The following is a 25,863-nucleotide window of genomic DNA, read 5'->3' as shown; positions in this document are numbered from 1 at the left end:
GCAGGTACTAACGTGCGGTTTTTTAAGATAGTCGAGGCCTCTCAAATGTGCAAGGTGCCACACTATCCTTGGGATCCAATTAAACTTGGCTTGATCCAGTCTTCCAGCTAGCTTTCATTGCTCAACAAAGACGCAGTACTTGACCTTGCACTATATGCCCGAAACGAATTGAAAATAAGGAGATGAAGTTGAAGTTGTTCCAGCACTTGACTCTTATCTTTTTTTATAGAAGGATATTAATTGTGCAGTTAATGAAATACGCAATCCCAATGTAATGCTACTAATAGCAAGAAGCTTCTAGGTCAAGAGACTTTTTAGCTCCCCAAGTGGGCTTGGAGACTTTATAGTCTATCATCTACCTCATTGGACTTGAGGCCCAACAGATAGGTTCATTTGGACAAGACTAAGGCCCCGTTTGTTAAATCTGAAGTCTAAAGCCTGAATCTGAAATCTGAAGCTGAATCTGGAATCTGAAGCGTGACTGTGAAATCTGAAGTCAAAAAACTTGTTTGGTAATTATGGTTGAAGTCTAAAAATTAAGTACTGAATTTGAAACAATTTGTTTGTTAACAAACATATGAAATGTCTGAAATATGTTAATTTGACACATTTGCACCTATCTTCTGTTTGGAAATATTTTACATTATAAAGAAATTATTTTTTATTACATATTAGGGGGCAATGGAAATTTCCCCCTAATATGTAGGCTTTCTTTTTTTCGTGATCAGCATATGAACAAAGACATTCTTCCACAATGGTCAACTTTTGCTTGTCGGGAATGCTTCCTCTTTTGACATTTTAATAATCTCAGGATAATTTTTTGTCTTTTCCATGGACTTTTCCAAATGTTGACTTGTCGTGATATTGTTTTGTCTGGGGTTTTTAACCTGAAGAAAAAAAGCAATGGCCTGTTGTCTATATGAGCAGGTCTCTCATAAACTTCAGGGAAACTGAACACATTGTTATTGGGTGAACCTTTGTAAGCTTTGTCAATGGCAAAAGGTTCAGTAAATGAAGACACATTAAATATTAACTTTTTTATTTTTATTTTTTTACACGCGCACACACACCCCCACACACTCACACCGTATTGGGATTTCACCACCTATGGATACTCCAACCCTTGACCAGGTGTTAACTTAACCTCATTAAAAATTGGTTATTATGTCACTGTTGTTATCCTAGTAAGTTCTTCTGAACAATCTTTTGTAAGCTCACATATGCCATTGTAATTTTGTAGAAACTTCCTAATAGGATTTTATTTTATTTTATTTTTTTTAAAAAAAATGGAATTCTCAGCTGAAGCTAATTGCTCACAGATTTGTTTGTGTTTTGTGATTTTTTTCATACAAATGTGTCAAATTTGTTTTTGTTTTTTTTGGGTTTTGTGCGCTTTGTGAGGCTAATGAGATCGTAATGCTTGCCAACGGAAGTCTTGTTTCGAATCTCTTGATTGTTTTTTCTGCTTTTTGCTTTTGATGAAATTGAGGTAGCTCGTGAAATATATTTTTCATGCAGATGTTTCAGTCAATGAAGCATGCTGCAAAATTAACGAGCAATGTGGAAATTGTCGAAGAATTATGCTACACTAATTTTCTCGATTTAAATACGAAGTTATGAACTCTAGTATTTTCTACAATTCAGTGTTGGCAATATGAATTGTCATGGGATTTTTTGGGAGCAAGAAACTCCTATACATCAATATTTACCTATCGTGTAATGGGGATGACCGATACTGTTACAATATGCCCATGTACCGTAGCCAATTTTCAAAACCATGGGTTCAACACATGATGGGCCATTATAAACTAACTCCATAAATGGATGAATGTAATGCCACTATTATTTCTTAGTTTTCTACATAAAAATCCCATTTGTTGCTGGGTTATTAATAGCTGGGACATGTTTATATAGCAAGTCTTTATTGAAAATCACTAAGAGCCTGTTTGGCTTTGCTAAAAAGAGTGTATTTTTTGTGATTTTGATTCTGAAATTTACTTCTTTGGGATTTGAGTGTGTTTGGTTAACCACTTAATCAATTTTAGGAAAACAATTTTCCAAATTTGTGCTTTTCCCAGAGTGTAGCCCGTTTCCTTTAAGGGTTTCCACTTCTACATGCTTGCAAAGATCTCTGTCGCCTGTTGGAAGGTTTGTCGATTGCACACGTGTAGAGCCATTCACATTACGTGTGCCATCATGGCATGTGGGTCCAAGATTAAATCCATCTACCGGATGGTCCTGGCCATGTTTTCCTTAAAATTAATCTGGTCTTCTCAGAAGGTGGGCCCCAATATTAGAAACAGATGGTTTGGGTGAGAAAACCTCAGCCAAACTGATGCCCTCTGGCCAGTGGATCAACCTCATTCTTGGGGGCATCGATATAGTGGTGCCTTTCTACTGGATGGATTGGATCTCAGACCTGCGTGCCATGATGACAAACGTGTGGTGCGCACGTGAGTTTTATTCTACATGTGCATGGGCTTAGCAAATCTCATTTGCAGATGGACACAACTTTCCTATAACTCTCGCCTGCATCACTGTGCGCACATGAGTTTTATTGTACATGTGTGTGGGCTTAGCAAATCTCAGTTGCAGATGTACACAACTTTCCTATAATCCCTGCCTGCATCACTGTGGGGCCACTGTGATGACTGTGCGACATCTAGCCATCCGTTTCCCCCTATCATATTATGATATGATTCAATAAAAGAGGTAGATCTAAGACTTGAGTGGGCCACTCCATGGGAAACAGTGGGATTCAACTCTGAACATTAAACCTTCATGGGGAAATTGTTTTTTTCTTTACCTGTAAACATGCACTTTTTCACATGAGCAATTCTCAAGAATCATTTCGTGATAATCAAGTCTACAGTTGCTAGAAGCTATGCCAAACAGGCCCTGAGGTTTCTGCCACTTTTTGGATGAACACCTGTATATAATGCTGGTGCTAGATGATTTCTGTCATTTACTTTTTGGATGAACACTGTACATTGTGGTAGTGCTAGATGGTTCTGACAATAATTTGTCATCTTAAGGTGATAGGTTCCTTGATTATTAGACTGCTCTGTCTCTTAGTAATGTTTAAGGAATTTAAATTTGCATATTTGCGTCTGGTTATGTTTGGGGATCAATCAGGGGATCAACCGTTACCCTCTGGGGAAGTTATTTCTGGGGTTCTGCTTCTTCCATGTTATGTTGCCTTTCTATGCTAATGAGTTCAAAACTTCCAAGTGCTGCAACTCTGCTGTGTACTTCAATGTTTGGTCAGCCACTGTTAGATTCTTGAGCGCATGGTGTTTCATGAATCACAGGACCATCTTTGTCAGGTTATAATTTGGAAGCCTTTCTGAGTTGCTTAATTTCACTGTTCTAATTTGAGTCTTCACTGAACTGTTTCTAATTTTCATTATCAATTGAGATGGTGTGTGATCTACTCAAAATTATGCAAATTTGCACCTTTTTTATTGAGCATTGTGTGTAGATATCCAATCCATGAAAAAGGTGGCAGGGACCACATTGTGTGTAGATCACATGGGGTAAAAATCAAGCTAGTCCATGCATTGGGCAGGCTGTGCCTTCGAAATCAATGGACAGTTGATGGTCTGACTCAGTGCAGAGACATGGCCCATCTAATGCATTGGTTGGCTGGATTTTCACGGCACATGACCTTCATTGGGTGGCCCATCTTTCGCATGGTTCAAATGTTCGACATGCATGACAGTTCAAATGATCAAAGAATTAAAATAATCCAATCCGCGAGCCTTTTACCTGTTCACTTTCCATCATATAAACAGTTGTTTGGGTCAAGAGTCAAAGGCTATAAAGTCCTGACCTCTAGGAATAATCTTCACTCTCTAGGCAGGACAGCACATCAAATTAATCAGTCCATCCAAATCTGGGGAATCACTGCAGAAAAGTTTAACCTAAAAGTCAGATTTGATTGGACAATCCTGATCTGCTGATTTTATTAAGTGGGGCCAACCATCCCACATATCTACAACAACACGGAGAGTGAATATCAAAGCTTTCTGTTGCCAAAAGGCCCTTGCCCCAACTCCTTGACCTTTAGAATTTTTTGTTTTTTTTTTCTTGTTATTCAAAAAAAAAAACCTCAAGAGTTAAAATATCAAAACTTCTGGCAAGCAAAACACCACCAAGTTCTCAATTGCATGACTACGGAAATGAGGAAAAACATAAAATGAAGCCAAAATTTTCAAACATTTCAGGGCTGCCTTCTACCTATGGCCCCCACTTAAGACAAAGCACCACTGCGAAGCGCTTGAGCTTTCTTGGGTTTCCTTGGAGCCAACTGAGTATCAGGCTGCAGCATCAACCAAGTAGGTTTGTTAGACCTAAAAGCAAAACAATGATTGACTATAATTTTCTCTTCAAAGACTCGAATGTAGAAGCATTAAATCTACCATATGCCCATATTCAAAGGCCAAACAAGAGCAAACGTGTTATGTGGTTAATAAAGCTTCAGGATCTGTTTGGACACGGGCTGAATCATTTCTTAGTGTTGTTGTCATTTTTTATTTTTGCTTGGGTGTGTTTGGCTTATTAAGAAAATCTCATCTCCATGAAGTTTAAAAGGGTGTGCTTCTATTTTTCCCTTGCTTGAATGGAAAGGGGCACATGCATTTATTTTTCCCCTGCATATTCTGTAGGCATACATAACTGCAAGTCTGCAACTAGCGAAACAAAAAGGAGAGTAATTGAAGAATTTGCGTTTTATCTCCACCTTGACAGGTTCTTCCTTCTTAGACAAAATCAACTCAATATGACAAGGTGATGACATATAGGCTGGCAGAGCAAAGCACAGCATCTTGTTGTTAATACATGAGCACAAATTCACAAAGTGGACCAAATAATATTGATATATGAGATAAAAACTTACGGGTAATCCTTTCATGAGCATGGTACATTCAGCGCCTCTGCTTCTAGGCTTGATTCACCTGGATGTGAGAAACAAACAGTTTGTCCACATCCAAACCTTTCACCTGCAAATAACATTTATTATCATGTAACATGCCAAAGAAGAAACTAGGTGGGGTAGAAGAAGATGGTAATGAGCTTTAGTAAGAGAAATTAACCACAAGGATAGGGTACAACATACATCGGAGTTGCTCTCAGCATTCTTGAGCAAGTCCAGAATGAGGTTTGCAGATTTCGCTGGCCAGTGGCCCTGTCCATTTGAATGGTGGTTCTTTGCTTGGGCAGTGCGGCCAACACCATTTGAATGGTGGTTCTTTGCTTGGGCAGTGCAGCCAACACCGCCACAAAATCGCTGGAAGGGAATGGCTTTTTAATGAGTGATTACATCCTGAAGATACCTTTTCGCCTTCATCAGGGGCAACTTTCTCATTGCATGGGCAGTTTCCCTGGTATTCTGATAAGATTTTTTTTATTTTTTATTTTTTTTAAAAAAGCAAAGATGAGCAGACAAGGACCTTATCTTAGTCATAGCATACCATAGAAGTGCAGGAACTATGATATACAAAAAGAAGATTGTCATACACATGGCCTGTTGGAGGCACCCTTTGAAGGCCAATTTGATCCAAACTGTTTTTATGTTGTGCATTTTGATGCATTTTGGAAATCCCCGCCTCATCTCTCGCTCGACAAAGTAGGCGCTAAAATGCTGAGTTAGCAAAAGTGCTTATTAGTTTTTTTGTCAAGTCAACCAAAAAAGAAGGCTTCAATCCCCCCCTCCCCTTTTTTTTTCCCGGAAATTCCGTTCTAAGGAATTGCATTAAACAGGCCCTTAAAAGCCAAGTGACCAGAACATAGGATACCCATAAGAAAATTGCACCATTATTATAGTTGAAATGCAGACAAAAGAAGAGGCATCTCAATGTAGTAAGATGGGATTCCAGACAAGGGCCAGACAATGGAATTGAATCGAACGTAGAATGATGGAGACTCTTCAACCCTATACATGGCATAGTTGTACAACAATCAAGACTGTCCCAATCCCTGAGCTAACTGTGGATAGAGAATAAGCTAAAAATTGAAATGAGAAGATAATATTAAAATTCAAAATTTTTTCCTTCGAATTCAGACCGCTCACTGTTTTACCCTTAACCATCCATTTGATAGCCCATTAATTGCATGGTTAGCTTCGCTTGATCAGTATGATTTTATGGCTATGCTCCATACACAAAGGGGCCCACATTTTCGATTTTCTGGATAGTTGTATATCAGTGCCACATGTGAGGAGGATGAGTTACAAGTTACTACCATTTTTTAAGTTGAAAAAAAATCTAACATCAGAGTCTGCCACCCAACCCACAGCATCATCTCAGTAGCAGTACTAGGTCTCAATGAGGATGAGTAAAATGAGACATCCAGTCCACCTGTGAGGATGGAAGTCCAAGTTGTACAAGTACCATAAATGTGGCATGTGTATGGTACATTCATTCATTATGGACAACAATGGATAGGTCTCACAACAAAAATCATAGCTATGGAGCAATCCTAATCCCAATCATTGTGATTTTTGTTTTTTGTTTTTTTTTTTTTTTTTGGGTATATGGCCCCTTTATGGTGCCTTGATCAGATAGGGTATAGAATACATGAGATCTCCCATTGTGCTTTCAATGAATTATTGTATACATGAGATCTCCCATTGTCCCCCATTCATGAAGGATGTGAACAACGTAGGTATTCATAATAAAAAACAGGTTTCACAGCAACTGTGCTTAGAACAATTCATATAGAAGAGAGATGGTGTAATTAGATTGTAGGACCATCTCAACCTCCCAGGCTGGGAGATTCCTAGGGCATCCCCATGGACCGGCCCTTGGATCAAAAGCTATGATCCAATAACCATGGGATCCACATTTAGGGAATCCTGCACATTAGTAAATTACACATTTGCTGATGTTCAGGACCCTAAGACTCCTCACTATAATGGGTCAGGTCACCCCTTTTGGGCAAGAAATCAAACGGCTCGATCCAACTCGTCAAAATATCTAGGCCAGGCGTTTCTCCCAGTTGGACAAGCTACTTCAATCACACGTCTGTAAATTTTAAATGGGGAATGCGGCTTCGAACCCATTTCCAAATTTATTCAAGACCAACAAAAACACTACCAACCACTACTCAACATGCATATGTTGGACCGCACTGCCCATAAAAATAGGTGGAAATCTAGTCCAGGTTTTAGAACATTAATGCGAACCCATGATATTATCTCCTATACTAACTGTAAATTCCATATCCCACACACATTGGCATCCTAATTACTTAGGCTCCGTTTGGATGCACAAATGAATTTGAATTGTGAGTATTCAGTTTAACGAATAGAAACGACAAAAATTAATAATGCTCTCTCACTCCAACTTGAAAGCAACACAATTGCAAATTGGATCTGAGACCCTCAGGTGCGTTTGGATGCACTACCTAATAGAATTGTGATTACTAGTCTAACAAAGGGAAAAATGCAGTGTCCTTGGCATTCATATTGAGCGTGTAGGTTCTGAATTGCAATCGCAGACTTCCAAATCAAACTTGAAAGAACCGTAAAACTGCAACTTGCTCGGATACTTCCTCGCTATGAATATTGAGAAGTATCATCAATTTGTGTCATTATTATTTTTATTTTTATTTGTAAATTGAACATTCATAATTCAACCCATTCATGCATCCAAACACTGTCTTAACATGAATGACACAGAAGGAAATCACAATTTGGTTATTTCCATTCAATCAGACTATCAATTGCATTTTCGTTTGATAGCACACATCCAAACGAACCCGAACAAGCATTTATTGCAAGATTCACACAATCACAAAGATGAAAATCCAACAAACACCACATCTAACTCAAAATGCCATCGATCATAAATATTGGAAAATCCCTAATCTTGACAAAAGAAACATTTGTAAACTATCAGATTCCACCATAGACCAATCGCAACAAAAAACCTAACCTGAGCACGCCCAACGCTGCTGCGGCCGAAACCCTAACCAGATTAACGGGGCCCTGAAAATAGCAAAAATAATAATAATAAAATCACTGGAACAGAAACGAAATGGGAGAAAGGATCTTCAAACCAAACTGTAGAGAAAAAAAAACTTTAAAAGGGATTGAATCTGACGGTGGTGGGTGATGATGATCATTTGGGGGAAACGATGGGGGGCGTGCCAAGCAAGCTGGCATGCTGAAACTCGAGCTCGTTCATCTGCTGCTCTCGGTCCATTTCAATAATCAGAGGGACGACAAGGACGAGGAATGTGGTCCCAGCGATCCAAGCAGCTTTTCCAGTGCTCTTCAGGAGCTTCTTAGCGGCGAAGGTAGCGTCGGACGCGACCCTCTTGCCTTGATGGACGATCGGAGATTGGGATATGGAGTTTGAAACCCTAGCTAGGATTCCGTCGTTGCTGTTGCTGCTGCTCGACCCGGGCAGAGACAGCGAAGGTCTTCTGCTATGAGACGCCATGTGAGAGAGAGAGAGAGAGAGAGAGTAGGTCGAGAGAATCGGCTCGAGCAGGTTAGGGGAATTAGGGAATCGGGACGCGGATTGTAGGTTTAGGAGCTCACCACGCAGGGCGCGGATTGGATACCGACAAGGTCAGTAGCCAAATCAGTACTGAAGTGACGTCACCAAGCTCTGTGGACCCCACCATGATGCATTTGTTGTATCCATACCGTCCAACCATTTGTAGAGATCGTTTTACAGCGTTACAAAGAGAACGAGATAGATCTAAATTTCAAGTGGACCCACCCCAGAAAACCGTGGGAACCGTCGCCCCCATCGTTGAAACATTTATAGGGCCCACAGTGGTGTATTTTTGAGATCCATCCTATTCACAAGTTAACATAAAGATAGATGAAGTGAAAACAAAAATATCAGCTTCATCAGAAACTATTGTGGCCCATAAGAAGTTTTGAACGGTGGATGTCACTATCCCCACTATTTTCTATGGTGGGTCCACTTAAACTATAGATCTATCTCATTCTCTTTGTAATGCCATAAAACGATCTCTAAAAGTGGTTGGACGGTATGGATACAACATATGCATCGTGGTGAGGTCCACAGAGCTCAGTGACATCACTTCAGTAATGACTTGGCTACTGATATCCAATCCGCGCCCCACCACGCAATAGCGTAATGTGGATTCTCTATGGAGCCCACCATGATATATCTATTTTATCCACGTCATCCATCCATTTTTACAAATCATTTAGTAAACTATTCTTAAATTGAAGTATGTCAAAAACTCAAGTGGACCACACCACAGAAAACAAGGGAGATATTAATGTCCACCGTTGAAATAGTTTTCAATTATAGGCATGCAATTGCGACCGTTTCTTGTGGTGTGGTCCACTTCAGCTTTCGATATACTTCAATTTTGAGTTTATCCCCTAAAATGAGTTTGAAAATTTTATGGACGGTGTGGATAAAATATATACACCACGATGAGCTCCATAGATAATCCACACCACGTTCTTCACCACCAAATCCGATTTACTCAGTACGCTTTTTTCATAATGAGTAAACTCATTTGGGCCCACCTTGAATTTATGCGGTTTAGCCAATCCGTCCATCTGTTGTTTCAGTTAATTTTAGACGTTGAACCAAAAATTGAAGTATATCCAAAGCTTAAGTGGACCATACCATAGGAAACAGTGGTAGTAATGATTTCAACCGTTGAAACCTTTCTAGTGCCCACAATGATCTTTATTTGTCATCCAACATGTTCATAAGATCACAAAGACCTGGATGAAGGGAAAACAAAAATATCAGCTTGATCCAAAACTTCTGTGGTCCCCCAGAATTTTTCAACGGTAGAGACTCAATTCACACTATTTCCTGCAGTGTGGTCCACTTGATTATTAGATGCACCTTATTTTTTGGATCAGAAACTGAAATTAACCGTTAAAATGGATGAACGAGGTGGATCAAATACATAAATCACGGTGGATCCCATAGAGTTTACTCAGTACACTTAGCCTACTGAGTTACTTAGTACGCAATATGTGTACAAAACATCATTTGTGTCCATAATGTGGGCCCCTTGTTTTACACTTAGGAACTTAATAATTATAGTAATTAGGCTGATCCAGAACTCAAGTGGGCCACACCTTCCGAATGGATTGGATAACATATAAAAACATGTAGTGGACCCACAAGATATCTGGGAAACTTTAATGGTGGGTTCCCTATTACAATCGTTCCTATGGTGTGGCCCACCTGAGTTTTGAATCCCCTACTTTCCTGGAAGAACATAATGAATCGCACATGATGGATGGGTTAGATGTAATCAATGCATCACTTTGGGCCCCTCACGTCGGGTTGTAGATAAAGCCCGATATGCAAACCCATGTAATGGATCCGGCCTCTGGATAATTACATTATAATAGACTCGTGTCTTGGCACAGTACGAACGCGGATTGCATACTGACGCAAGCTACTAGACGGTGTTCCCTGGCCCCCACCATGATGTATGTGTTTTATCCATACCATCCATCTATTTTGCCATCTCATTTTACGGCATGAGTCCAAAAATGATGCAGATCCAAATCTCAGGTGAACCACACCATAGCAGACTTATTTCAACGCCCACCATTAAAAACTTATTGTGATTTTAAATTTTGGAAAATGTGAATCATGATTGGGCAATCAAGTCCGTTGGTTAGTGGATGGACCAGAGACCATTTCTAAAGATGAATTTGCATCGTCTATCTTTGGTCAGAAAATGAAAGGTTGATCTTGTTGTTTTGTAGAATTTCGGTTTCTAGTCCATGACACATCAATAGTCTGGATTATCGATCTAGGGCCTCTCTCACTTCATTTTTGCCTTCCCCAAATGATGATTCTGTGCTAAATCATGACTCGGCAAAAATGGGTTCCACCAATATCCAAAGGCATCCCAACTGACAACATCACTGCCCCCATTAGCATGTAAAACTAATTCTGAAACTAATACACGTGTTTAGGTTCCAAGAGTATCCAAATGCATGACTAGTGTTATAAAAATCCTACAACGAATCTTAAGCAAATCAAATCTCCTTTTACACGAATCCTACTTTTTTATAATTAAAATCCTATAATTTAGGATTCAAAACTCAATTTATGATTCAAATTATACTTGTTTTCTTCTATTTGAAATTTTACTTGACTTTTGTTTTATGCTTTTAAGTTAGTTGGGATATTAATACTCATTTAGAAGGAAAATAACTCTTTCAAAAAAAGTTTAGAAAATATAAATTATTTTATTTTGCTTTTCATAAGAGATTAAATAAAATATATTCTCTTCAATGTTAACTCATTGAGTGCTTTGTAATGACTTCTTACTTCTTATTTTTTTGAAGACACGAGGTGTTTCCACCTCTTTGTTGAAGAGATACACGCAATCACCCACAATCATGTGTACCAGGTAAAGTCAATGAGGATAATCGAACCCTCACCTATAACAATCACGTGTATCGGGTAAAGTCAATAAGGAGAATCGAACCCCCACCTACAGGGAGCAAACCTATGGTGAAGACCATTCACCCAAACCTCGTTAGGTGACTTCTTACTTCTTAACTCATTGAAACACCAAATTGATGCATGCGAAATTGACGCATGACTTATTTGAAATATTTTTATAGATGATTATGACATGTTAACTTATTTATTGTGAAGGATGGTTAGAAATCACCATATCTTTTTTTATAGGTCTACATAATAAAATTCTGCTTTCCAATGTGATTTTACATTCAAGAAAGATAACAAGAACATAAGTTATTAATGGATCCTTGTATGCTTTTTTAGGAAAAATTTATTGAAAGATATATTTTAAATAATAATAATAAAGAGTAAAAATAAAAATCTTTGAACACTGTCATGACGTGGTATTACTTAGATGCATGTTAATGGTAAAAGGATGATTGTTGAGTTTTTAATTTTTTCTGATTTATTTATATTTTTCATTTTTTTAAGAAAATCATTTTTTTTTTAATCTCACGATTTGTGATTCAATATGACTTAACCTCTACTATGATTTGCGATACGATTACACAACAAAAATGATGAAATGGTGCTAACACATTCCCATGTAAAACTAATGTGGTTGTGTAAAACTACTATGACATGGTGCTAACACATTCCCATGTAAAACTAATGTGGTTGTGTTTGGGTTCGCCGAATATCTAAACGCACCCCAAATGACAACCATGCTAACACATTACCATGTAAAACTAATATGGTTGATTGTTTGGGTTCCATGAATATCCAAACACGCCCCAAAATGACAACAATGCTAGCATATGACCACATAAGGTTCCAACTGGTGCTGAATTGACATTCATTTCCTATTGACGAGTTGTGCTCAATTTGTAAGGAATGCTCATTGCCAAATAACTAATCATTGGATAAATATTCTGTTGGGATTGAGAATATGGCTTCATGCTGCACAGCAGGTCAGCCTCACCATGCATGACCATTACCTGGCTCTGGTTCTGTTATGCTTCATCGGAGTGCCTACAACCCCAGGGATCCTCCTGCTGGCACTCGACCGATTGGTTTCCTATTGAAGTGGCTAGTGGTGCTGGCATTTCATCCACTGTTGGTAGCAGTCCTTTAGGCGGCCCGAGCGGCAGTACCTTACCAGATTCCGCACCCTCGTTGCCTCCTAATTCAGGCTGGAATTGGTCTATACCGCTGCCTTCTTCCCTCGCTATAACCGTTCGACCAGTCTCTAGAGAATGTGAATTTACTACGCCTTCCCTTACTACCATGATGGCATTCATGTACACATCCGAAACAGCCATGGTGTAAGACCCGTATCCTAGCCCGTACCAGTCTATAGGCTTATGCGGTCTTCCCGGTCGAATTCCGGCGACCTACGATCTGTTATTGACGTTTGCGCGCTATCCTAAGACATATCCCGTATATCAAAGTCAGCTCGACCCGAAACTTATACCCTAGCGACCTCGCCGTCGCCGAGATACCAACACCGTGTCTCACGTGCCGAGATGATACCCGGGCCAGGGGATGTGGGCCCGCATTCAGTTTGAGGAAAACGTCGCGCGTTGCAAATTCCGAAGGAATTTCTACAATATGTCTCATCAACCAATTAATCAAGTGTACATCATATCTCAAGTACATCACCCATATCTCATGTCACCTCACCCCTCTTACAAGTCAACTCTCTCTCTCCCCACCCATACCTCCTTTACATAATTTTCAACCCAACCCATGCCTTTCCATTCTCATGCCTTACAATAACCATTCCACCCATCTCTCTCTCTTATACCTCTCTCTCTCATCTCTCTCTCTCATTTTCCTCCCAACCAACCCACGTCTAATGCTCCATGAGAGAGGTAGGTGTGGCCCACCTTCCTATCTCCCATCCGCACCCTTCAAAACCGATCTCGACCGTTGAATCATGTCTCATTGGAGCTATGATGAGGAGGAGCCCAAGAAGAAGCAAAAGGTAAGTGTTCTTAACCTTAGATCGTGATTTTGTTGTAGGGCCCACTTATGGTGTGACCCACTTAATGTATGCTTTGTATTGGGTGTAGGGAGGGCCCATAGTGGCTGAGTCCCTCCCCTTCACGTGTCTTTCTCTCTCTCTCTCTCCCTCTCCTTTATTTTATGGCGATGATGAAGCCTTGTGGCCCACCCGAAGGAACCCCACCGTGAAATATGTGTTTCATCCAGGCCATCCACCAAATGGGCCTACACCGATGGTGAAATCCCACTACAGCATGAGTGTGGTGGTGTGTGTGTGGTGGACGCTGCTGCCAGCGTCCAGAAAACGTTGCAACAGGTAGCGTCCAGTTACTTTAGTAGAGAGGAGAGTGTGGGACCCACAACAGGCCCCACTCATGATGCTTGTATTTATTCCACACCATCCACCCCATTTTTCAGTTCATTTTAGGCGTTGAGCCGAAGAATGAAGCTGATCCAAAACTCTGGTAGGCCACACCGACTAGAACATTATTTAATAGTTAAAATTTATTAGGACCTGTTGTGATTTTCTGTGCGTCGAAAAATATCCAATATTGGGCTCGTTTGGTCTGTCTCGAGCCGAAAAATCCAATGGCTGGGGTGGATTTTGCTGATACGGGCCCCACCTAGGAAAATTCGTAAGAAGACTAATTTTCAAAAAATAAAAAAACAAAACTATCAGCAGCAACAGACATTGCTGGTGCTGCGCTGTGGCCGGGCGGGCGGGGACCACGGGTCCCAACCGTGGGGCCCACCGTGATGTGTGGGAACATCAACACCGTGCATTTTGATGGGGCCCCTTAGGGCAGTAGGCCCTCTAAAAATCAGCCGTATGTAAAACTCAGGTGGTCCACACTACAGGGAACAGTGAGATTGAACGACTACCATTGAAACCCTTTTTGGGTTGTCACATAAGTTTTTAATCGATATGAAATTTGTTTTTCCCCTGCATCCGGGTCTATGTGACCTTATTAAAAGATTGGATGATAGATAAACGTTATGGTGGGCCCCACGTGGGACCCACCTATTGATTGGAAGCAGATTGGTTGGCATACCTCACACCAACAAGCAGCGGGTGTGATTGACGTCAGCAAGTTCTGGTGGGCCACACCTTGATGTACGTGGTGTATTTGCACCGTCCAGCAGATTTGGACGGTGGGCCACACCTTAAAGTATTTATTATATCCACATCATCCATCCCTGGACAGTGGGTACCCGCCATGATGTATGCGTTATAGGTCCAGGCTGTCCAGGCCCTGGACGCTGGATATGCTTATATTTGTGTGTGTGTGTGTGTGTGTGTGTGTAAAATAATATAATTTATTATATATAATAGTATGGTGGGCCCCACGTGGGACCCACCTGCCTAGAAGCCTATTGGCCGGTGCACCATATTAGCTATATAATTGTTGACGTAATGTCAGCAGCCTGAGGGTCTGATGTATGTGTTATAATCCAAATCGTCCACTCTCATGGACCCACGTTGATGTGTATTCTTGATCCACCCCATCCATGCACAGCTACGTGGGGCCCACCTTGTGGCTGCCACATGTGGCCTACCATGATGCATATCCAGCCGTCCATCTGCCTTACCATGTGGGACGGTGGGTCCCAGTAGCGTAGCTACTGTACTGACGTCAGTCAGTGGGTCTGATCCGAGGTACGCATTATATTCAAACATCCATCCATTTGGCAGGAGGGGCCCACCAAGATCCGTGCTTCACTCACACTGTCCAGCCATTTTGAGATGGCAGTTGGGGCCCACGTTATGTACGTATTTCATCCACACTGTCCACAACAATTGGACGGTGCTGGACCGTGGTTGGACGGTGCGGTGGACACCTGATGATGTATGTTTCATATCCGCATCGTCCAGCGTGTTTGGACAGTACTGTCAGTGTTTAGACAGTGCTGGATAATGTTTGGATGGTGGTGATTTACCTGGCAATGTTTGGACAGTGCTGATCATCATTAGTGGGTCATGTGCCCTATGGAAGGATAGTGTACAGTGATACACATGTTACACCTACCACCATTGAAATAATTTTTGGTATGGTCCAAGTCCACTTGAGGCCCATTGGTGCAGTCCATCCATAAGGCTCATCATGATGTATTTTTGGCCCATGTGCGGGGCCTATCTGTTTGTATTTTTGGCCCATGTGATGGGGCCCACCTGTGTTGTATTTGAAGCCCATATGATGAGGCCCGCCTTGATGTATTCATGGCCCACCTCGATGTATTCATGGCCCATCCACGAGGCCCACCTCGATGGATTTGTGGCCCGTCCATGAGGCCCAACGTATTGCATATGAGGCCCATGTAATGCGGCCCACTTGATGTTTATATGGCTCATGTGGTGTATTTGAGGGACCATATGCTGGGCCCACCTATTATGTGTTTGTGGCCTCTTATCGAGGCCCAATATGATATTTTTATGGCCCACCTGGATATATTTGTGGCTCATCCCTAAGACCCACCTTGATGTGTATTACTGCGGCCCATTGATGCGTCCCACTTGTGATATATGAGGCCTATTGGTGCGGCCCATCCATGAGGCCCATCATGATGTATCTTTGGCCCATGAGAGGGGCCCACCCGTTGCGTATTTATGGCCCATCGATGAGGCCCACTTGATGTATGTTGAGACCCATGGGTTGTAGCCCTTTGTGATGCATTTGAGGCCCATGGGTCGTGGCCCTTAGTGTTGTATATGGGGCCCGCATATGCGGCTCGCCGTGATGTATGTATTGTATATCTATGTCGTCCATTCGTGCGGCCCGCCGTGTTGTATGCATTATATATCTATGCTGTCCATTTGTGTGGCCTGCAGTGATGTATTTGCGGCCCATATGATGGGGCCCAATGTGGTATATTTGCGGCCCATTGAGGAGGCCCATCATGATATATCCAGGGCTCATGGGACGTGGTCCATCCGATGTATATAGGCCCATGTGATGCAGCCCATGTGATGTGTATTAGGCCCATGAGACGCGGCCCATTATGATAATATGAAGCCTATTGTGGTGCATTTGAGGGATATACCATGGACCCATTGTGATGTATGTTAGACCCATGTGAAAAGCCCATCGTGATGTGTACCTTGGGGGCAATGTTGGTTAAATGTCCACATTGTTGAGGCCAATTGTTGATACCGATTATTGATATTGATTATGAGTATGTGACAACATAACATCATGATACATGCCCATACACATCATCTGTATGTTTATTGTGAGATGTAATTGATCATTGCATACGTCATAGTACAGATGATTTATGGGACTCCATGTAAGACCCGTGTCCTAGTCCGTACCATTCCGTTGGCTTCCGCGGTCCTTCCGGTCAAATTTCGGTAACCTTCGCACCGTATTCGGTGTTTGCGCACGATCCTAAGCCAGGTCCCGCGCACCGACGTCGGCTTGATCCGAAAGTTGTATCATAGCGATCGCGTCATCGCCGCGGTTCCAACGCCGTGACTTGCGCACCGAACCGATACCCAGGTAAGAAGATGCCGATCAGCGTTTATTCCGAAGAAACACCGCGCGTTGCGGATTTCGAGGGAATCTCTACACAATTAGTCCCACTAATTAACCATAAATGCAACCATACCTCAAAGTACTACACCCATTCCCTTTTTTTCCAAAAGTTCACCATTCTTTCCACCTCACCACTCCTCTTTTCCAAATTTCAACAACAACCATACACCTTTACAATTTTTCAACCCAACCCATCACTCCATCACCTCACCTCACCCATCCATATCTTCTTTCTCTCTCTCATTTCTCATATCTCTCCCAAGCAACTCAACCCCCCACACGTCCAAGCTTTCTCTCCCTCTCAAGTGTGGTCCACCTTCCATCTTCCAACTACACCCTCTCATCTCCAATCTCAACCATTCATCTTTCATCAACCTCCATTAAAAGTGAAGGTAAGGAGCTAAGGAGTCCAAGGGAGCAAGGAGAAGGAAGAGAAGGTGGGTGATTTTCCATTATTTTAAATTTTTGGGCCCACTTGTTGGTGGGACCCATTTGGATGTATGTGATTTAATCAAGAGGGCCCATAGTGGCGGGGTTCCTCTATCACACCGTATGTCTCTCTCTATCTCTTTCTTTATAATGGTGTGGATCCCACCAATATGTGTTACATCTACTCCGTCCATCTACATCAGACGGTGTGGCCCACTCTATTACAGGTGATGATCCACACCATCCACTGTTTGGATGGGTCCAATGCATCTTTATATATATATATATGTATATATATGTATATATTTATATGTGTATATTTTATATAATATATATATAATATATATAATATAATATGTATTTTACATATATAATATAAGATATATTATAAGTATATGCATATATAGTGGTGGGCCATGTCACGTGGGACCCACCACAATGAGATGAGAGTTGTAAATCGTCCAGCGTCCCTGGACGCTGGACGTTGCAAACAGTACCTTATAAAAAAAAAAGAGAGAGAGAAGGGAGTGGTGGGCCACACATGCAGGCCCCACCTTGATGTATATGTAAAATCCAAGCCGTCCATGTTGTTTCCCATCTCATTTTAGGCGTTGAGCCGAAAAATGAAGTTGATCCCCTTCCTTGGCGGGCCATACCATAGGAAACAGTGTTCCTACCTTCGGTTTACTCCCTGACGCCCCTGTATATCAAAAATAGCTCAATATTGGACTCTATGGGCTTGTATCAAGCCAAACACACTTTTCTTTTTCTTTCATCTTTTTTAATAAATACTTACTTTCCAAAAAGAAAGAAAATGGTGGGGGCAAACACTTGTTACCAAAAAAAAAAACAAAAGGAAAGGCGGACTAATGTCAAGGATGGTGAAGTGGGTGGAAATTAAGGTGATCGTTTCCCTCCGCTTCTTAAGTTGTGGTGCCTCATCCACCATTTGATGGGTCCCCACAGTTCAGCCGTCCACGCCAAAATTCAGCTGTATATGGAACTCCGGTGGGCCACATCATTTAAAATCATGTGAAGTCATGCCTAAAATATATAAAATCGTTGGTGGGGCCTACCTGAGTTTTGGATGCAAATGAAACTTGATTTGGACCCTTAAAATTGTGGGACACACACAATGAATGGGCTGGATTGTGAATCACATCTCGGTGGGCCCCAAAACAAAAAAATAATAATAATAATAATAAAATTTTTAAAGCAGCAGCGCTGCTGCTGCTGCAGTGACGAGCGGACGGTCGCTGGGGCCTCACGGCTCCAGCTGTGGGCCCCCACGGTGATGAGTTTCGATCATCAACACCGAGCATTTGATGGGTCCCCTTTGATTATGGTCTGTCCCCAAAAATCGGCCGTATACTGATCTCAAGTGGGCCACACCATCCAAAAATCATGTGAATATATGCTTAAAACATATAAAATTATTTGGTGGGGCCGACTTGAAATTTGGATGCGGTTGAAACTTGGTTTGGATGGTCAACCAGGTGGGACACACATGATGGGTGGACTGGATTTGCAAATCACATTACAGTGGACCCCCAGGTCCACGTGACCTTACAAACAGGTTGGCTGGCAAATAAATATTACCGTGGGCTAGGCCCACGTGACCCTATCCACGGGTTGCATGGCAAATAAACATCCTAGTGGGCCCCCTGGTCCCGTGACCTTATGAATAAGTTGAATTTCAAATAAAAATTTCAGTGGGCCTTACCCAAGGTCCAAGTGACCTTATGAATAGGTTAGATTTCAAATAAATATTATGGTGGGCCCTAGGCCCATGTGATGGAGCCATATTAATGTATTTCTGGCCGTTGGGGAGGCCCACCTTGATATATATATAAGGCCCATGAGATTAGGCCCATTCGACGTATTGGTGGCCCGTTGTCGAGGCCCACTCTGATATATTAAGGCCCATGTTACGAGACCCATTGTGATGTTTTCAAAGGCCCATGGAGTATGACCCATTGCAATGTACATGAGGCCATTGATGCGGCCCACTTGACTTATATAAGGCCCATATGAGGCAGCCCACTTAATGAACCTAAGGCCGTGGGGACGAGGCCCAATAAGATGTAAATAGGTCCATTACAATATGTGATTCATGGAAGGCCATTCCTTGGGAGCGATGTTGGTTTGACGTCCACATTGATAATGTTGGTTAAATGTCCGCATTATAGCTCTCCCTAAGGCCCACTGATAGGCCCATAATTATGGTAAGTAGGCCGTCTAGGGCCATCTCCATTATACCTAAAGCCCATCTCTTTATACATGTTTAGTATAGATCCATGATTCATGATCATTTGCACCATATGTATGCCTGATATGAGGAGTGACCAATCATAGCATATGCCTTCGGGCCGACTGTTTATGGGCTCCCTGATAGGCGGAGTTACCCCATATAAGTGCATGGTACACGCGAGACTATTGCATGACTGAGAGTGTGATTCATGCACTTGCATTTGTGTGATTGTAGTCACTATATGCCCTAGCGACATCGTGGATGGCAGGATTGGATACCGAAAATACTTGGTTCTAGCATACGGGCGCCATAGATGTCCCTGGGTGAAAATTCCTAAACCCGATGGTACCAGAGGATGACTCCAACGTCGAGACCGAGTGGATATATGAGCGCATGAGGGCCGAATACCAGGAGGCCGCGTCTCCCACTGTGTCGTGGTCGGTTAGAAAGGGGTGTGGCCTTACTCGCCCGAGGGTAGGGGGCAATACTAGGCTGAGTTTGACCAGCTCGCGAATGGGTCCGCTATCGACGTGCCGGATAGGTATTGGCAGACTATTGGTCAGGCGGATAGTGAGGTTTCTTACGCTCACTTGGACTGTGCGGCTAGGAGAGCGACAGTGCCATTTGGAGTGTATTGAACCCCGGTGATTATCCAGAATGAGAACTGTACTGATACATGATGAGGATTGGCATGCTTGAGTTGCATCTCGCATCGCATGGTTGTGTTATGGCCGATAGCATTCATATCTTGCACCGCATAGCCTTGGTACGGCTGATTGCATTCATGTGCTCATCACCATGATTCCGCATCACTCTGACCTTGCATTTTGAGCACGTTTATATTGCGCACATACTTACACTACCCTCTAAGCTTTCCATAAGCTTATGCACGATTGATGCGTGTAGGTGACGCCAGGACGCAGTCGCAGCCATAGTTGGAGCGTGCAGCCGAGCTTCTGGAGTTTTGTTTCTTTTATTACATTGTATTTTCCCCTTTCAGTCGCATTGTACTAAAAAGTTTTTGATCATAGTGGATTTTGTGGTGGTGTTCTTGTGGTTATTGTTTGTGGGTTATGCTTTTGTTATGCTCATTATGAATCAGACTAATGACTTGAAATCCTCCTTGTAGTATCCCAGGATCGGAACCTGGTGAATGGGTGCCGGGACCCGAAAATGGGGTTCTACGGAGGCTGTCGGCGCCGGATTCGGCGATCGGGAATTTTGTGAGCCTGGTTTCCGAGTTCGGGGCGTGACACTCCATGATAGGTGAAGTTATCCCACATGAGCGCACCGTATGCGCAGGATTGATACATGATTGAACTACATGATTTATGCATCTTGCATTATGTGATAGTGATTATTATATGCCCTAACGACATCAGGGCTGTGACCTCCACAGGTATGTCGTGGGTGACTAGATGAGACACCAGAAATGTTTGGTTCGAGCATCTAGGCATTTTGGATGGCCATGGGTAAAAGTGCATAAACCTCCGAGGCCAAGAGACACCCCAACGTCAAGAGCGAGTGGATACATAAGCGCCTAAGTGCCAAATACCAGGAGGCCGCGTCTCTCACTGTGTCGTGGTCGGTTGGGAGGGGGTGTGGCCTTACCCGCCCGAGGGTAGGGGGCCTAACTAGGCTGAGTTTAACCAGCTTGTGAATGGGTCCGCTATCGACATGCCGGGTAGATATTGGCTGACTACTGGCCAGGCGGATAGTGAGGTCTCTTCCACTTGCATGGCCGTGCGCCAGTGGGTGGCGATTTGCATGTAAAGTGTACTAAACCCCGGTGATGATCCCAAAGATGTACAATACTGATTTGTGGAGCAAGAGTTGCATACTCATTCATTCATTCACTATCTACTCGGGCTGGTGGTGCGCAACTATTTGTTACGTGTACTTTCGCAATGGCCAGGATGACTAATCTAAGATCAGGAGTTTATTACATTGAGTCTGACTATCCAAATTTAGGTATGAGACTGGTTTGGATAGAAGTCCTTGTGGTGGACCCCGTATCTTGCGATACCATATACTATTATCCCGACTTCACACTCCATCATGGTCATTCCATTCGCACCGCATATTGCATTACATCCGCGACATATGACATTTTGGGTTACTGTGTTTCTGTATTTATATGGTCTAAATACGGCTGACGGTATTCGTGAATTCATCAGGAATTGTATATTGCATTGCATCCTCAGCATTTGATATTTGGCTCTTTATAACTCTTCATTTGTGTAGCTAATCTGTATTACGTACTTTGATATTATTTGACTTATAGACTGTCAGTATTTTCGCTTACTCTAATATCGTATGATTCATGATCTTACCAGTATTTTTGATATTGTATGATTTTGGCATTATATTGAATACTTGACACCTACCTTGAGCACACACTTACACCACCCTCTAAGCTTTTTATAAGCTTATGCACAATAAATGCATGCAGGTGATGTTAGGTTGTAGCAGCGTGGAGCTCAGAGCATGTGCTGACTTCTGGAGCTTTGATTTTGACATATGTATTTCATTTTTAGTATTGTACTCAAATTATATTAGTGGATATGTGGTGATGATGTTGTTCTTATGATTTGGGTATACTTGTGGTTATGCTTCTTATGAGACAAATTCATGTTGAAAATCCTCCTTGTCGGATCCCAGGATCGAAATCTGACGTGTGAGCGCCAGGAACCAAGAATGGGGTACTACGAAGGTTGTCAGCACTGGATTCGGCGATCGGGATTCTTGTGAATCCGATTTTCGGATTTGGGGCGTGACACATGGGGTAGTCTCCCGAAGGGGCATTAACATCAACACCCAAAGTAACATCGGTGCAATCACCCATATTGACATTTGCACAAACATGTGACTGGTGTCGTGAAATTCCATCTGGATTTTCTACTACCCCTGTTGTAGCCTTATCACAAACATGTAGCGGGGACTCAGACTGACCATGAAAACGCCTTATAACCCATTCCTTAGTACTCTCCTTGCTAGCTGACTTGATGGATGCAAGCTGCCATATTTGAACAGGGATTCCATCTCCGTGATAATGGGGTAAGATTTACCCAAAACCCTTAAATGTAACACTTGATTGAAGTTTATTCCCAGCCGTGGAATGACCTTTACTCGAGCTAAAGCCTAGAAATAACCGAATCTGAAATTAGAATCTATCTGAATGATCTTCCCGAAATAGCTTGCCAGATCCAGAATGACGGACTTAATCCATGCGTGTGCTGGAATGCCGAATAGTCTAACCCAAACACCAACCCGCCCGATTACTTCTTCTGGCGACCACTTTTCAACCGACATAAGGCCCATTTATTTGTGTAGCTCAGCTGAAGTCCTGAAGGCCTCTAGCTCCTCCTCAGATAGGAACGAAATGAGGAATTTCCTGTCAGAGATTCTCACTATTTCCACAGCTATGGACCTGAGGCTGGAAGTTTTCAGAGCTCCAGATAGTCTATCAATCCTGACTTACTGATCGATTGCAATCCCTATCAGGGCACAACTCAGTTTACGCATCTTGTTTTCCACTGCTCTCTAGTCAGCGATGGTAGTGATCTCCGACCGGCCTGACCTCTGAATGGGAGTTTCAAGTTTTGACCCTGAAACTGCTGCTGCAAACGATCGACTTGGAGCCTTATGGCCCAGGATTTGAGGTAGAGATGATATCTGCAGAGTAGCCTTAGGTCCCGGTGGCCCCTTTGCCCAAGCAATATGAACCACCCTTCCATCAATCCTTCGACCGTGCAGCGATTGAATCGCATTGAAAGCATCCTACTCATAGCAGAAATGGATGAAGGCAAATCCGCGAGGACGATTAAGATGTCGATTCCATGGAAGGAAGACATCAAGAAGTTTCCCATAACGACCGAATATACGAAGGAGGTCTTTTTCCGTGGTATCGAAGGTGAGATTTGCCGCAAAGAGCGAAAACTTAGACGGAGACAATCGAGGTTTACGGGAAGGAACCGTCTCCCAAGGGATCGCCCACTCCCTCTCCTCCATTAATAAGCCGTTCATAATAAAATTAAGCTAATATACATAATGTGGACCACAGTAAAACTGCAACTTGCACGCATACTTCCTCGTTACAAATATTGAGAAGTATCATCAATTTGTGTCATTATTATTTTTATTTTTATTTTTAAATTAAACATTCGTAATTCAACCCATTCATGCATCCAAACACTGTCTTAACATGAATGACACAGAAGGAAATCACAATTTGGTTATTTCCATTCAATCAGACTATCAATTGCATTTTCGTTTGATATCACACATCCAAACGAACCCGAACAAGCATTTATTGCAAGATTCACACAATCACAAAGATGAAAATTCAACAAACACTACATATCTAACTCAAAATGCCATCGATCACAAATATTGAAAAATCTCTAATCTCGACAAAAGAAACATTTGTAGACTATTAGATTCCGCCATAGACCAATTGTAACAAAAAGCCTAACTTGAGCACGCCCAACGCTGCTGCGGCCGAAATCCTAACCAAATTAACGGAGCCACCATGAAAATAGTAAAAATAATAATAATAAAATCACTGGAACGAAAACGAAATGGGAGAAAGGATCTTCAAACCAAACTGTAGAGATTTTTTTATTTTTTTTTAAAGGGATTGAATCTGACGGTGGTGGGTGATGATGATCATTTGGGGGTAACGATGGGGGGCGTGCCAAGCAAGCTGGCTTGCTGAAACTCGAGCTCGTTCATTTGCTGCTCTCGGTCCATTTCAATAATCAGAGGGACGACAAGGACGAGGAATGTGGTCCCGGCGATTCAAGCAACTTTTCCGGTGCTCTTCAGGATCTTCTTAGCGGTGAAGGTAGCGTCAGACTCGACCCCCTTGCCTTGATGAACGATCGAAGATTAGGATATAGAGTTTAAAACCCTAGCTAGGATTTTGTCATTGCTGTTGCTGCTGCTCAACCCGGGTAGAGACAGCGAAGGTCTTCTGCTTTAAGACGCCATGAGAGAGAGAGAGAGAGTAGGGTGAGAAAGGCGGCTCGAGCATGTTAGGTAGATTAGGGGAATCGGGACGCGGATTGTAGGGTGAGGAGCTCACCACGCAATAACGTCATGTGGATTCTCTTTGGAGCCTACCGTGATGTGTCTGTTTTATCCACGCCGTCCATCCATTTTTATGGATCATTTTAGTAAACTATTCTTAAATTGAAATATGTCAAAAACTCAAATGGACCACACTACAGAAAACAAGGAAAATAATGATGTCCACCATTGAAATAGTTTTCAATTATAGGCGTGCAATTGCGACTATTTCTTGTGGTATGGTCCACTTCGGCTTTCGATATACTTCAATTTTGGATTCATCCCCTAAAATGAGTTTGAAAAATGTATGGACGGTGTGGATAAAATATATACACCACGATGGGCTCCATAGATAATCCACACCATGCTCTTCACCACCAAATAGGATTGCGTACTGAGTTACTTAGTATGCTTTTTTCATACTGAGTAAACTCATTTGGGCCCACCTTGAATTTATGCGGTTTATCCAATCCGTCCATCCGTTGTTTCAGTTAATTTTGGACGTTGAACCAAAAATTGAAGTATATCCAAAGCTTAAGTAGACCATACCACGGGAAACAATGGCAGCCAAATTCTACAGGCCTATTTGATTGATGGGGAATTCATTCCCTGGTTTTTATATTCCCTGGGGAATGTTTAGATTTGACTTTATGTTTCTTGGAGAATAATTAATTTTTGTTTAATTGATTCACCTAGTTTTTTGGGAAAACCAGGGAGAAGTCTAAATTTCTATCTTAATTCCCTAGGTTTTTCTTTCCCCAATAAAAAGTCAGGGCAAGTTTTTTAGGAATAGATATGAAATGTAAAAACCATGCTATAATTGTGAATCACACTCAATTTTTCTAAAAACCAGGGAATTGTTAAGCCAAGAAATATAAAAACCAGAAACCCAAAACTTCCTATTGAGTCAAACAAAACACCATAACAGATAAAAAAAACACAATGTATTGAGGTAAAAAGGGTGAAGGCAAGACGTTTTATTAGCTTGTCATTAAATATGGATTAAAAATTACACTTGCATTTTTTATCCTCAACTATATTATAAGAAGTAATAACATGATGAATATGAATGGACGGTTAAAGAATTTTATTTAAATTCATAATAAAAGTTTTGTTGGTGTGATTAGCGCAT

The 25,863-nt window shown here is 42.0% G+C and overlaps 2 long non-coding RNA genes and 1 other non-coding gene across 3 annotated transcripts; 1 reads left to right on the top strand and 2 right to left on the bottom strand.

Moving 5' to 3' along the window:
- Positions 1–894: 894 nt before the first annotated feature.
- LOC131236309 (small nucleolar RNA snoR74) lies at positions 895–1,025 on the top strand. The gene has a single exon (XR_009166674.1). It is a non-coding gene; the product is annotated as a small nucleolar RNA snoR74 (small nucleolar RNA).
- A 3,040-nt stretch (positions 1,026–4,065) lies between these two features.
- LOC131236304 (uncharacterized) lies at positions 4,066–5,233 on the bottom strand. Its single transcript, XR_009166669.1, has 3 exons — positions 5,117–5,233; positions 4,898–5,000; positions 4,066–4,321 (listed from the first exon to the last, which is right to left on the bottom strand). It is a non-coding gene; the product is annotated as an uncharacterized LOC131236304 (long non-coding RNA).
- A 2,521-nt stretch (positions 5,234–7,754) lies between these two features.
- On the bottom strand, positions 7,755–24,663 carry LOC131236306 (uncharacterized). The gene is made up of 2 exons (XR_009166671.1): positions 24,312–24,663; positions 7,755–7,987 (listed from the first exon to the last, which is right to left on the bottom strand). It is a non-coding gene; the product is annotated as an uncharacterized LOC131236306 (long non-coding RNA).
- Positions 24,664–25,863: the final 1,200 nt, after the last annotated feature.

Source organism: Magnolia sinica, unplaced genomic scaffold (assembly GCF_029962835.1).
Source record: "Magnolia sinica isolate HGM2019 unplaced genomic scaffold, MsV1 ctg357, whole genome shotgun sequence".
In the NCBI taxonomy this organism is placed as follows: Eukaryota; Viridiplantae; Streptophyta; class Magnoliopsida; order Magnoliales; family Magnoliaceae; genus Magnolia; species Magnolia sinica.
The sequence above is the reverse complement of the archived record's forward strand: the minus strand, read 5'-3'. Positions and strand labels throughout refer to the sequence as shown.